This window comes from Aythya ferina (genome assembly GCF_964211825.1).
Source record: "Aythya ferina genome assembly, chromosome: 7".
Taxonomy (NCBI): domain Eukaryota; kingdom Metazoa; phylum Chordata; class Aves; order Anseriformes; family Anatidae; genus Aythya; species Aythya ferina.
Window position 1 is genome coordinate 28055937 of NC_140302.1, and position 11574 is coordinate 28067510.

The 11574-nt window shown below is 37.9% G+C and overlaps 1 long non-coding RNA gene across 1 annotated transcript; it reads right to left on the bottom strand.

Moving 5' to 3' along the window:
• Positions 1-645: 645 nt before the first annotated feature.
• LOC311439711 lies at positions 646-11177 on the bottom strand. The gene is made up of 4 exons (XR_014694948.1): positions 10808-11177; positions 9006-9082; positions 6868-6959; positions 646-846 (listed from the first exon to the last, which is right to left on the bottom strand). It is a non-coding gene; the product is annotated as an uncharacterized lncRNA (long non-coding RNA).
• Between the last annotated feature and the right edge of the window lie 397 nt (positions 11178-11574).

An 11574-nucleotide genomic window follows, 5' to 3' on the forward strand; every position in this document is an offset into this window, starting at 1 on the left:
ATCTAGCCTGAAACCTTTGGGGTAAAGTCATGGCAATACAAAACTCAGCAGTGAAACTCCCACCCAAACCAGGAAAGCTGCATCATGTTGTTATATGCTAAGAATATAACAGGCACTATATTACAGGATAACACAGCTACATGTTTTCTGATGCCCATTTGAACATATATTGGCCTTCTGAATTAATAAAGCATTTGGTCTATGTAGGAACAATGTCATCAAGGTAAAATTATTTCAACCGAGAGTAACTTTTGAAAACATGCTTACATTTATCAGTAGTGATTTGTGCAGGATACCTCATGGAGCTGCAATCTATGCATCCTTTCGTAACAGGCATTAAGAAGCAGTTACACAACTTAATGCAAACACCACCAACAGATGAAAAAACGATGGCACAGACAGGATCTTGAGTAATAGTCAAAGCAGTGCCAGAAAGCAAATTCTACCTGCAGAAAGTTGTTTTTTTTTTTTTCCATGTTAAGTGCACCTCAAGAGATGGTCTGAATTTCGGTGGCTGGTAGGCAGGTCATACGTTTGTAAGCCTTAATGCAACAGGCTGCCAAAAAATGGCACTTTATTGTAAAAACTTTTGTTTTCCAAAGCTTAATTATATAAACTTTGACCAACACTGACACAAAACGTGTGTGCAATTCAACTCATATCTTTACTGACTGCAATAATAAACTTTTGATCTAAAACAAACAGATCATTAGCAAACAGATATTGTTGTGCACTGTGGTTACTTGGGCCTCTCTCCTCCTGTGATCCCTTTCTTTCACTCACTGTTCACATGCTTCAAGTTTGATGTGTGAGCCTGTCTTCGTGGTGCCAGGGCCTTGCAGCTTTCTGAAATTCAGCACAAATAAGGAACACATGCCATTTCTCTGGGCACAGTTTATTAGTGTCCCTTTATCATAACTGGCAATGCTTTCATCTCAGGCATTAGCTTAGGTCACAGAGTACATCTAAATTCAGGCAGCCATGCCCGTAGATAGAGGTAATCTAACTTCAAGAAACATTATTCCATTAGCTATCTGTACTATCTTCAAAATACTTTTTGAAGTTGGTGCTATTTCTTGATAAACGATTCTCATTTTCTACAAAAGGAGCATTCCAAGACCCCTTTCAGATACTTTATACTGCAGAGATTTAAGTGCCATACAGATTATTTGATGGGACAGATTGCAGTCACTTGACATCAGTAAAAACTGGTTTCTGCAGATTTCTACTGGTATTCTACAAATACTCATATTCTCCAAATTTCTAGTGGTATTCTACAAAATAATAATAATAATAATAATAATAATAATAATAATAATATCCCAGCCACTATAAAAGATTCAAATTCAAGACTCACATGCATAGCAAGACATACCTGTACGGTCAGAAATACTTTTTGAGGGATGCCTAGTTTATCACTGTTTAGCTACATTATATCTTTAGAAAACACTCAAGTATTTTATATAACATCATGCCTGCAAGGATACATTTATTGGCAATATGATATTGGCATTTGATATTGATATTAATTGGCAATATTGATATGATACAAAATATTGGCACTGGATGACTAAAGAACATGGATCTGGGCTGCATTCAGGGGACATCAAAGAAGGGAAAGATTTGTTCTTACTTTTTTTTCATAGCTTGACCAACCTATCCAACTTCTAACCTACTAGTCTGAGGTCTTTTATTTTCCCTTTTGGTTTTCCTGGTTTTAAGCTTCAATCTCTCCAAAACCTCAACCACTTATGAATACTTAAACATTGTCACTTAAAAACCCTAGCCATCAAAGCACAAGGACCAGTTTTAAGAACTACCTGAAATCTTCACCCCTCCTGATTCACCCCTTCCAATTGTTTTTCCCTCTTCTTTCAACAGAAAGCAAATGTTTCAACAGAAAGCATTAGTTGTTTTGGTTTGGTCTTGGTTAGAAAATGCTAAAAACGACACAGACCAGCTGCAGGGTCTACAGTGAGCTTGGTGTGGGAGATGATCCACTTGAAAAGTAAGAGGTGAGCAAAAACCTGACCCTGGTCCAAGCACAGAGATGGGAGGAAGAACTGAGGGAGGGGCAGGAGCCGTGCCAAGTATCCCTGCCATTAGAAGATGCATATGTGCAGTTGTGCTCCACGAGTCATATCCTACTTCTTGCAGGGAGCAGCGTTGTTTCGTAAAATTGAATTAGAATGTAAGGATGGGGGAGGGAGAGTCCCAGGAGGAAATCAGACTTTATGGAGAACAAGGTCAAACCTCTGCAGAAAAAAATTACATTCTTTACATGATTATCCAGGTTAAAGCTCAGTTTTGTTTTCTGGGAGTGAAAAAAAAAAAAAAAAAAAAAAAAAAAAAAGAAAAGAAATATTCATAACATGCCTTTTCCCTCATTTCAATTTCCAGTTTAAATATACATATATACACATACACATTTTTTAGTTTTGTTTCCATGCTGAGAATTCAATTTACCAGAAGATATTTGTATTTATTCCATAACTAAAAGTAAACTCCATTTGTCAAAGCCCTTAAAAATGGAGTCGTCACCAAAAGATGCTTTTCTTGAACAAGGTGTTCTCCTAAATATTTGCTGCAGCTTACATCCAATTCAGCCATGATTGAAAACACTGTAATTATATCAGTCTGGAACACTTTTTTTTTTTTTTTCCTTAATGAAATAGTTTCCTAAGTGGTTTCTACCACCTACATTTTGGAGGCCAGTATACTGTCATACAAGCTACTTTCCTTCCTTGCAAAATCACCCCACTATTCGCAAAGCACCATTATATCTCTATATACATGCCTAACTGCTGTGTACAAACTAAGGATCTTTGAGTACATGAGAATCTGGGAAAACATGAAGAAGCGTTTATTTACTGTCTTCTGAATTCCTTTTATCTTCATCTCTTAATTTTTTTAATGCTTGTTTGTACTGGTTATTCCAGAATTGTCTGTCATCTACAACATCCTAATTGTATTGCTTTAACTAACAAATAGTTATGAAATATTATTCTGCAGATTTATTTTTAACTGTGGATTTTCCTTTCTTGATTAAAAAGTGACAATAAAGGAACATACAAAAAGATAATTGTAAAGCAGGTCACAATTCTAAATAAAATAAATAAATAACACTTCAATTAAGCTGTCCCAAACAATTCAGTTCCCTTTCCTCATCGTAGGAGACTTGCAAACCATGAATTTCCCACTTCTCACTCTGCCTGCTATTGTCCTGAGCACTGTACGGGCACCTCTAGCTATACTTTCTTTTCCTCTCCAGAGGAAGGGGAAAAACAAACTAACAAACAAACAAAACAACAGATAAAATAGCCACCATCTTACCACATCTGACCAGTGCTGACAAATGTCATGAACAAGGACAGAAATTACATCTGCCTTCATGAAGCATGATTCATATTTAGAGGGGAGGTACCCAGGAGATGTGCCAGGGATTATCTCTGTCCCCTGCTGTTTTATCTGCCTTGCTGAGACACTTACATGGCTCCCACTACTGTGCCCAAATACATAGGAACATACAGCTATTCTTACAACACCCAAGTAAAGAGGAGAGATTATATGGGTTATCTCAGGTCAGAAGTTTGAAGCAGAACAGATCATTACACTGACTTCACAAGCACTTGATCAGTAGGTGTTTATCAATCATTTCTATATAAATCAACACCTAGCCCCATTCCTAAAACATTTAGGCTACTAAAAAAGTCATCAAGAATTCCCATCTTGGAGGCTTTATTGGAAAGGAACCAATGGTTGTAATGAACAGGTGTTTGGCTCATAGCGGCTTCTTTTGGTCCACATCAAACGCTCTGGCTGTCAAGATAAATATATTTCATAACAAGACTTCTAAATTTCTATTTAAGACATAGAGCGCCTAGTAAGACTGTATTTTTCCCATTGCCCATATGAACATAAAACTGTGTCTAGTTTTATTAGATTAAGATGTCACTAGCCCTCTCATGCTTTTTTTTTTTTTTTTTTTTTGTTAGACTATCGGAACATGCTTTCAAAGAGACTTATACCTGAAATTAATTTAGAAGCAAAGTGTACTTGTTTACATGCATTACATGCAAGTTGATGATATGAATATATGTATGTGATCTTGTTTGTTTACTGAAGCCAGCTGTGAGATTTCTGCATGGGACACAGGCATGTTAACACCTGCCATGAGTAAGTTCAGGCTGACAGCTGGACGGATGTCACCTGTTGCTTCTCCCATAAAGGTACCTACTGTTGTCCGAGTAACACATTACACACCCCTTAGTCCATAACCTCTACACACCTGCTTTGACACAAACGAGGGAATGACCCTCTTCTTTATACAATCATTTATGATTCCCATCTGATACCATACAGCCAGAAAGTATTAACATGTTTATAATTATTGTTATCTCTAAAATGACAAAATACCTTCCTACCTGGTAGGATGTTGGGAAAGACGATTAGCTATTATTTGGAGAGGCCCTTAAGACTGCTGAATGCTAATTCCTTGAAGAGATAGACACGTATAATCCACTGACATTTGTTTAACAAACACCCAGGACATTGCCTCAGTGGTCTTTACAGCTGCTTTGCTTAGTAGCCAAGAGAAATAAGCAAGGCTTGATTGCTCAAAGTTAATACTGGGTTTGGACAACATTTGGCTACGAAAAGCAGTGTTTTCACTATGTTGACATCTTTTCCCTTACAACACCTAATATTCCAGTTTTATCTAAATATTTCTTTTTATCGTGTATCAGCCTTCTAATGCATTACTCTCTCTCATCATTTTATTGGTCAATAAATGTTCATGCTCAATGAGCTTAATCAGTAATCTTTTTTAGATTTCATCTAAGAAATGTCTTCCTTTTTTTAGTCGTTTAGTTTCTAAATTAACTTCTGTGTTTTATTCTTTATTTCGGAGATAAAACACTAAGTTCTAGATATGTAGACAAAGTCCTCATGACAGAAAGCCTGTCACCAATGAAGGTACTGAGAAGGCAAACAAGAAGGAAATGTCATGGAATTCCAGAGGCCAAAGACACTCTGCAGCAGCATCACTGCAGCAATGCCATGAAATAAGTTTTCAGCACGTATTTCATAAATTTCTATTTTTTACTGGTGATGATTCAAGCTTAGGGCTTCAATCAAAGGGCTTGGACTGGAACTGATGGCACAATAATGCTAGCTAGTTTCACACAATACACCTATTCAAACAACTCCTGGAAGTTACAGTCTCTACCTCTCAACTCTCCATGCTGAAATATCATTGTGGCTATTTCATCAGCAAACAACAAGAACTTTAATTTAATACACTAACCTTAACATGGTTTAGTCAGATCTGAGAGCCAACCAATTCTAAAATGTTCTTAACACATTTTAACAACACCTTGCACTAGAGCCAGTAAGATATTTTTGCCTGAAAAATGCCAAGTATTATATAACATTAGCCTTTATGGGACTTTTTATTGTAGTTCAAATCTAATTTTATACCAAATTACAAACAACTTTGTCCCAGTCACTCACTGGAAAATGAAGATGTTAGCTCAGAAATATTGCAACACTGCCCTATGGAGATGGGCAATCAGCTCATGGTTTGACAATGTGTTATCAGTGACGTTGCTCTGTTTCAAGAGAGATGTAATTTGAATACTTCCTGTCTTCTTTGTCCAAAGTGTGCCAGAAGCCTTGGCTATGCTGTATGTTGTGCAACGTCTTCCCTGGCTTAGTGCACCTTAAGAGAGATCTTGAGATAGAAGTTCAGGCACTGAAATGTGTCTTCCAGGGCTCTATATGATATTTCTGAATAGGCAACCATTTCTGTTTTCTCTTTAAGAAATCTTTGTACAAATCTGTCAACACAGACTAACTTTTCTCTGTTCTTTTTATAGAGACAAATTCCACATACACACAACTATGATGCATTTATAAATAACATAAATAGATAATATAGACATAAATTCAAGTCCTGGCCTTCAACATTTGTTCAGCTGAACAGTTCTGTTTCTGGAGATGAATCTCACTGATGCTAAAGAGGCCTGTGGGCCTGTGACAGTATATATTACTCACAGGAAGCAAGATGCAAAACTTGAAATTCACTTCCAACTCATTCATTATGCATGTATGGTTTCAGTTCTCTTAATGGCAGGCTCACATGGATCATACATTTTAACTACATGTTAGAAAGAAGGAAATCTATACATGAATAAGAGGAAGGAAAAACTAAGTTCCACTGTTCACCATTCAGTAGAGATGGAAATCTACTCATGAATAATGCTGAGAAGGCCAAAATGGCTTGTGTCTTTCCATTTTCCATAACTACTGCAAATAACAATTCAGGGAGTGCTTTAGCTAGTAACTAAAATATTCTAATGTATATTTTTCAGATTCTGGTTCTCTCTATATAAATGCTATAAAATATTATTTAACCTGTTATTTCTGTTTTGTTTGTTTGTTTGTTTGTTTTCCACTTAAGCTCCTACCACAGTTAGAATTAATTTTGCTAAACTTTTGGACACAAGGAATTTGAAATCCTTGAATAATTGCACTTTCTTATCATCTGCTATTTGATCTCTTTCCGTATTAAGTAGTGAACTTCTAACTTGCTTTTTAATTTTCTTTACATTTTCATTAAGAAATCTTTTCTTTTTCTTTGTATAAGCCCCCAAACACGTACCAAGTTTAGCTTTCCTGACTGTTTTTCTGTGTTCTTGACCATCATTCTCATCCTCAGATCTATCTCCTTCCTCCTACTTCTCATACACATTTCACTTAATCTTCAAGACACAAAAGCGATCCTGATGCAGCTTTGTCAGTTGTGGGAAGGTTCAGTTTTAAGTCTTTTTAAATGTGTCCCTTACAAGAAATTAGATTATTACATACCAGTACTCACGAAAATCCAGTTGCAGCTATGGTATGGTTAGCAGATATTCCAATATGTGAGAACACATATGGTGCTAATCAGGTGAGAAAGTCTGAAATAGCAATGAAGAGAAGCATTGTGGGTTTTTAACCCAGAGGAGGTAACCACCTGGGACGATATTGCATGTATTGTAAACACAATATTGTAACCATAACTCTAGCTCAAGGGGAGCTGTGATTCTCTTTCCCTGGCCACGTGCTAGACCTACAAGGGATCCAACAGGCTACAAGGTAGAGGTGTTGCTCTAGTACACTCAGAAGTGATGATCCTTTGGAGTTGTTCTGAAAAATTAACACAAAATTTGAATGAATTTAACGGTCCAAACAAGTTATACAAGTGATGTGACAAATTCTGCTTTTCTGCCTGCCTTCTCTGTGTCCCCTACAACACAGAAAATTCATCCCAAGTCCTACTTAGTCTCGCTAATACTGAGAGATTACTGAGAGGCTAAGGAAAAGCTGACCTGGAATGAAGGTCATATGTACTGGGTGAGTTTCATCCAGCTAAGCTTTGACATCTATATCTGTACCTCACTCTGGAAAGAAACATTCATTTCTAGGGCAGAGTTCATCTCATCCCAAAGTGGATGACTTGAACATTCAGATGCATCACTCCTAACAGGCTTTGAAGGAGCCTGTTTCTCTGCACTGAGCACAAAATTAGCTTCAAGTGACTAGCCAAAATAGAGACAACCCACTGACTTCTAGTGCTGGGCAGGGTAAACCCCAACCCAATTGGCAAACCTTGACCATATGCTACAAAGCAAAGAATTGGGGAGTTTATATAGAAGCACAGGAGCAGCATAAAGCCCTGATGTATTTGTATTTACCCACTGGAACAGCTCAAGGAAGTCAAAGCTGGACTTCAAAATATGAAGCTCTAAACAACTTCAGACTGATCATCAAAGGCTTTAACCAGCTCAAATCTAACCCAGCAATACTTTGCAGCTGGGCTCCAGTCTTCCCTGCAGGGTTGTTTCAGTCCTTGGAGTAGATGTTATCTTCCCACTGAAGATCTCAAAGGATCTAGCTGTGATAGAGCTAATTATAGGTAATCTGCTGATATGTGATTAAATATTCTCACCAGCACAACTTGCAGGTTGTGTGGTATGCCCTGCTATGCCAAGCAAGAGGATCTGGCATTGAACAGTAATAAATACCAGCTCGGACTGCAGGAGATTAGTGATTTGAAGCACCTGTTGTGTGGCAAAGACATCCATGTCAGGAACAGCTCAAACAAATTCCCTTAAACAAGGAGGCCTTGTCATGTACTTGTTAGGAAACAAAGTCTTCATTAATGACAATTAAGGAATCATTTCTGAATATTTATTTTTTATTACAGACCAGAGAAGGAATGGACACAACTGCTGATCCACCCACTATGCTCAACATGCTACAAATATAGCAAGAAGAGACAATTCTTCCACTAAGGAGACTGCAAGCTAAAAATACAAGGCAGAGGCTGAAGGGCAGCCAAAGGCACACAGGGTGGTATGCTGTGGCTGTGATCACCCCACTGGTCTGTGCCCAAGGACTGTTCTCTGTCCCTGCAACACTGCTTATACAGAGTGACTTCAGAAATTAAAAAGCCTCTAGGGACTGCTAAAAAGAAACTGCATGTAATGACGTCTTTCACACTGTCCTTAAGCTAATATAAAGCCAAAGTTTTCAACCAGTGCAATACTGAATGAGTTGCTGCCTAGTTTTCTGTAAAACTGATGGCAGGATCTGCTTCCGAATTACTAACCCTCCCAGCACTATCTGTGAACTGATAAAGCCAATAGTGGTGTTTGATTATGAGTAGTCTCCAACTGAATTGGAAGAATTTGGAAGTTGTTTTAGAGAAACCATTCTGCAAATCACCTAGTGAGCCTTAGGAGAGGTCCAAAGCACTGCAAAAATCATTGAACTGGACACACAGGGTTTTCAAAAGATCTTTCACCTACACCAAATTCTCGGAGTGCCCCTAGCCTGAACACAAGGAACTACAAAAAAAAAAAGGAATGTGTTCCATACAAAAACAGAGGTTCAACAGTGGAACATAAGTGATGCTGCCTTTACATCTAAAAAAAACATAACCAATACAAAAATAAGCATACCTTGACCGCAGAATCCTGGTGTCAAGATGAAATTATGTCCTCCCAAAAGTTTATGCCACTGTCAAACACACCCAAGGCTGAAAAATATACAAGAGACCCAAATGAGCACGGTGAGTTTCAAAACTAATCCATAATGTTCTGTTCAAGTCACTTCTTGAAAGTTGCCCTTAAATGTGAAGCAGCCAAATGAGAAAGAAAAAAAAAAAAAAAAAAAAAAAAAAAAAAAGGCAACACAATAAAATTGCATCAAAGTACAACCATCAAAAAATGAAAAATCTAAAGAAACTTCTGATTCCCTGGCAAGGTGGCTAACATGTACATATACCTAAATGTGACAGGTTTTATTTCTATGCACGGGCTACTCCATGTATTTATGTTTGGAACTGATCTGTTGCACAATGCAAGAACAACACAGTAATAACAGAGCATAAATCAGTTTCCTTGGCACCAGGGTCTAGATGGCAATAACCTGCAAATAACACATGACTCATTGGCAATTCCCTTTCATCTGCTTATTTAAAGGGAACAATATTGAAATTCATGAAATTATGCCTATACAGTAAGCTGTATCCTATTTAGATAGCCAGTTCATATAAGTGCTGGCACTGAGTCATTTTGTCCACTAACCAGGTTCCTGAGCCAAAGATTATTAACCAAAAGCAGTTACAAGAGGATGATGAACATGACACAAGTAAAGCAGTATCCTTAGGCCATTACATCTATGACAAAACAATTGCTATCACATAACAGCAGAGCATAATCTACAAATGAATTAACAGCTCCCTGATTTACAGGTGGGAGAGATATGTTTTCAAAGGGAAGGTGGCAGACAATTTGTTTTGGAAATAGTTAACGCCTTCAATAGTAGGATAATAAAACTTAAGCCACAGTTGCAGGTTGTTTTAAGAAGAGCAGGAGACATGCAACCACACCACAGGAGAGGTCCTGGCCTCCTTGATGTGCAGTCAAGAAATGTCACGGTTTTAAGCTTTGTTTTTGTTTTTTTTTTTTTTTTGTACCTGCTCAGTTCCATAAGAATAAAACAGAGAGCAGAAATTCAGCGTAGGGGAGTCAGGTGGCGGATACAACAAACTTCCAAACACTGCAGAGTTAATTACCGCTTTGGTATCACACTCAATTGATAGCGTGGGCCAAATAGATGCTGGAGTTTTTAATTGCTTGTTGCTATATTAATGTTACTTTTATGGTGATTAGAAAAGACGTGACTCAGAAATGAGCCACCACAGGAACGACAAACATTTCAAACTTGAAAGAAATGCACTGGTCTTTCCTGATGAAGATCCATCAGGAGGTAAAGCAGAGAAAACGAAAGAGAATCTCACAGCAGATAAAATATTTTTCTTAACCCATGCATATTATTAAATATCTATTAGACATGAGTAGCATACAGTCCTGTGGGGAACAAAATTGATATAGTCAAGTTATCTGTGCAAGTGGTTTGGAAAGACCAGGCCCTTCTAGAGAGGAGAACCCCAGTAAGTAAATCCTCACTGTTGCTGCACTGTTGATTCAGATATCCGCAGGTGGGTGCTTAGCTAATGGGTGTACTTACACCCACAACCCAACACGCATCCCAGCAGGCATGTACCCATGTCCTGATTCAGGATAACATATCTTCTCAGCATCATACACACACTAAAGAAGAGCCCACACCCCTTCATGGCAATTTTCTGGTCTTTGTGCTAACTTGACCTCCTATCTTACATATAAGATATATATAAGATATATAGTATATATATATTATATATATATATATATACACACACACATCACTCACTTACCTGCTCGTATTTCTTTTACCTTTTGACATTTTTCAAAAATGAATGCCATGCAAAAGCTGTGCTAGTGCAATGTTTACCCAGCAAGGTCAGGAAGATGGCAAAAGCTATCTGGCATACAAAGATGGGGGAGAAATGCAAACACAAGCAGTCATGCCAGACACTTTCAGAAGCACAGCCAAATGCAGGGTCAGAGAGACCACAACAGCAAAAATGAGTCAAAATGTCCTATCCTGAGTACGGCAGCAAGACTCAAGGGATACTCATGTAAATAATCACCAATCTCAACAGGTTAAAAATTTTCTCAAATTTTCCCTATGTTGTGTACGAAAAACATTTCACACCAGATGAAAATATTTCCTAGTAGACTTTTGACTACAGAACCTGTCTAGTTCTCCTAAAAGTACCATTCACTTTAGGGCAGAAATAAAAACAGGATGCAGAGGCTATTTTTCCCCTCCCTATCAGCTGCTAGTTGGCTATTTAGAAACTCATTAACTTCCTCAACAGACCTTGACCCTAATTAGTGCCTGAACTGACCAGCCTGCCCCTTTCTCCTTCACCTCTGCCTCTCTGAGCCTTCCACAATGATTAAAAGAAACCATACTCCTTTTCTACAATTTTAAAACTGGAATTGCTTGAACTGTCAGGATCTGCACGCAACTGCTAAATTTCCTTCTGCCTCAGAGCTTGCCAGACCATTCCAGAATTGTCCAGCTTGCTTTGACACACTAATTCTTCATCTGTACACATACTTCAGAACCTTCTCT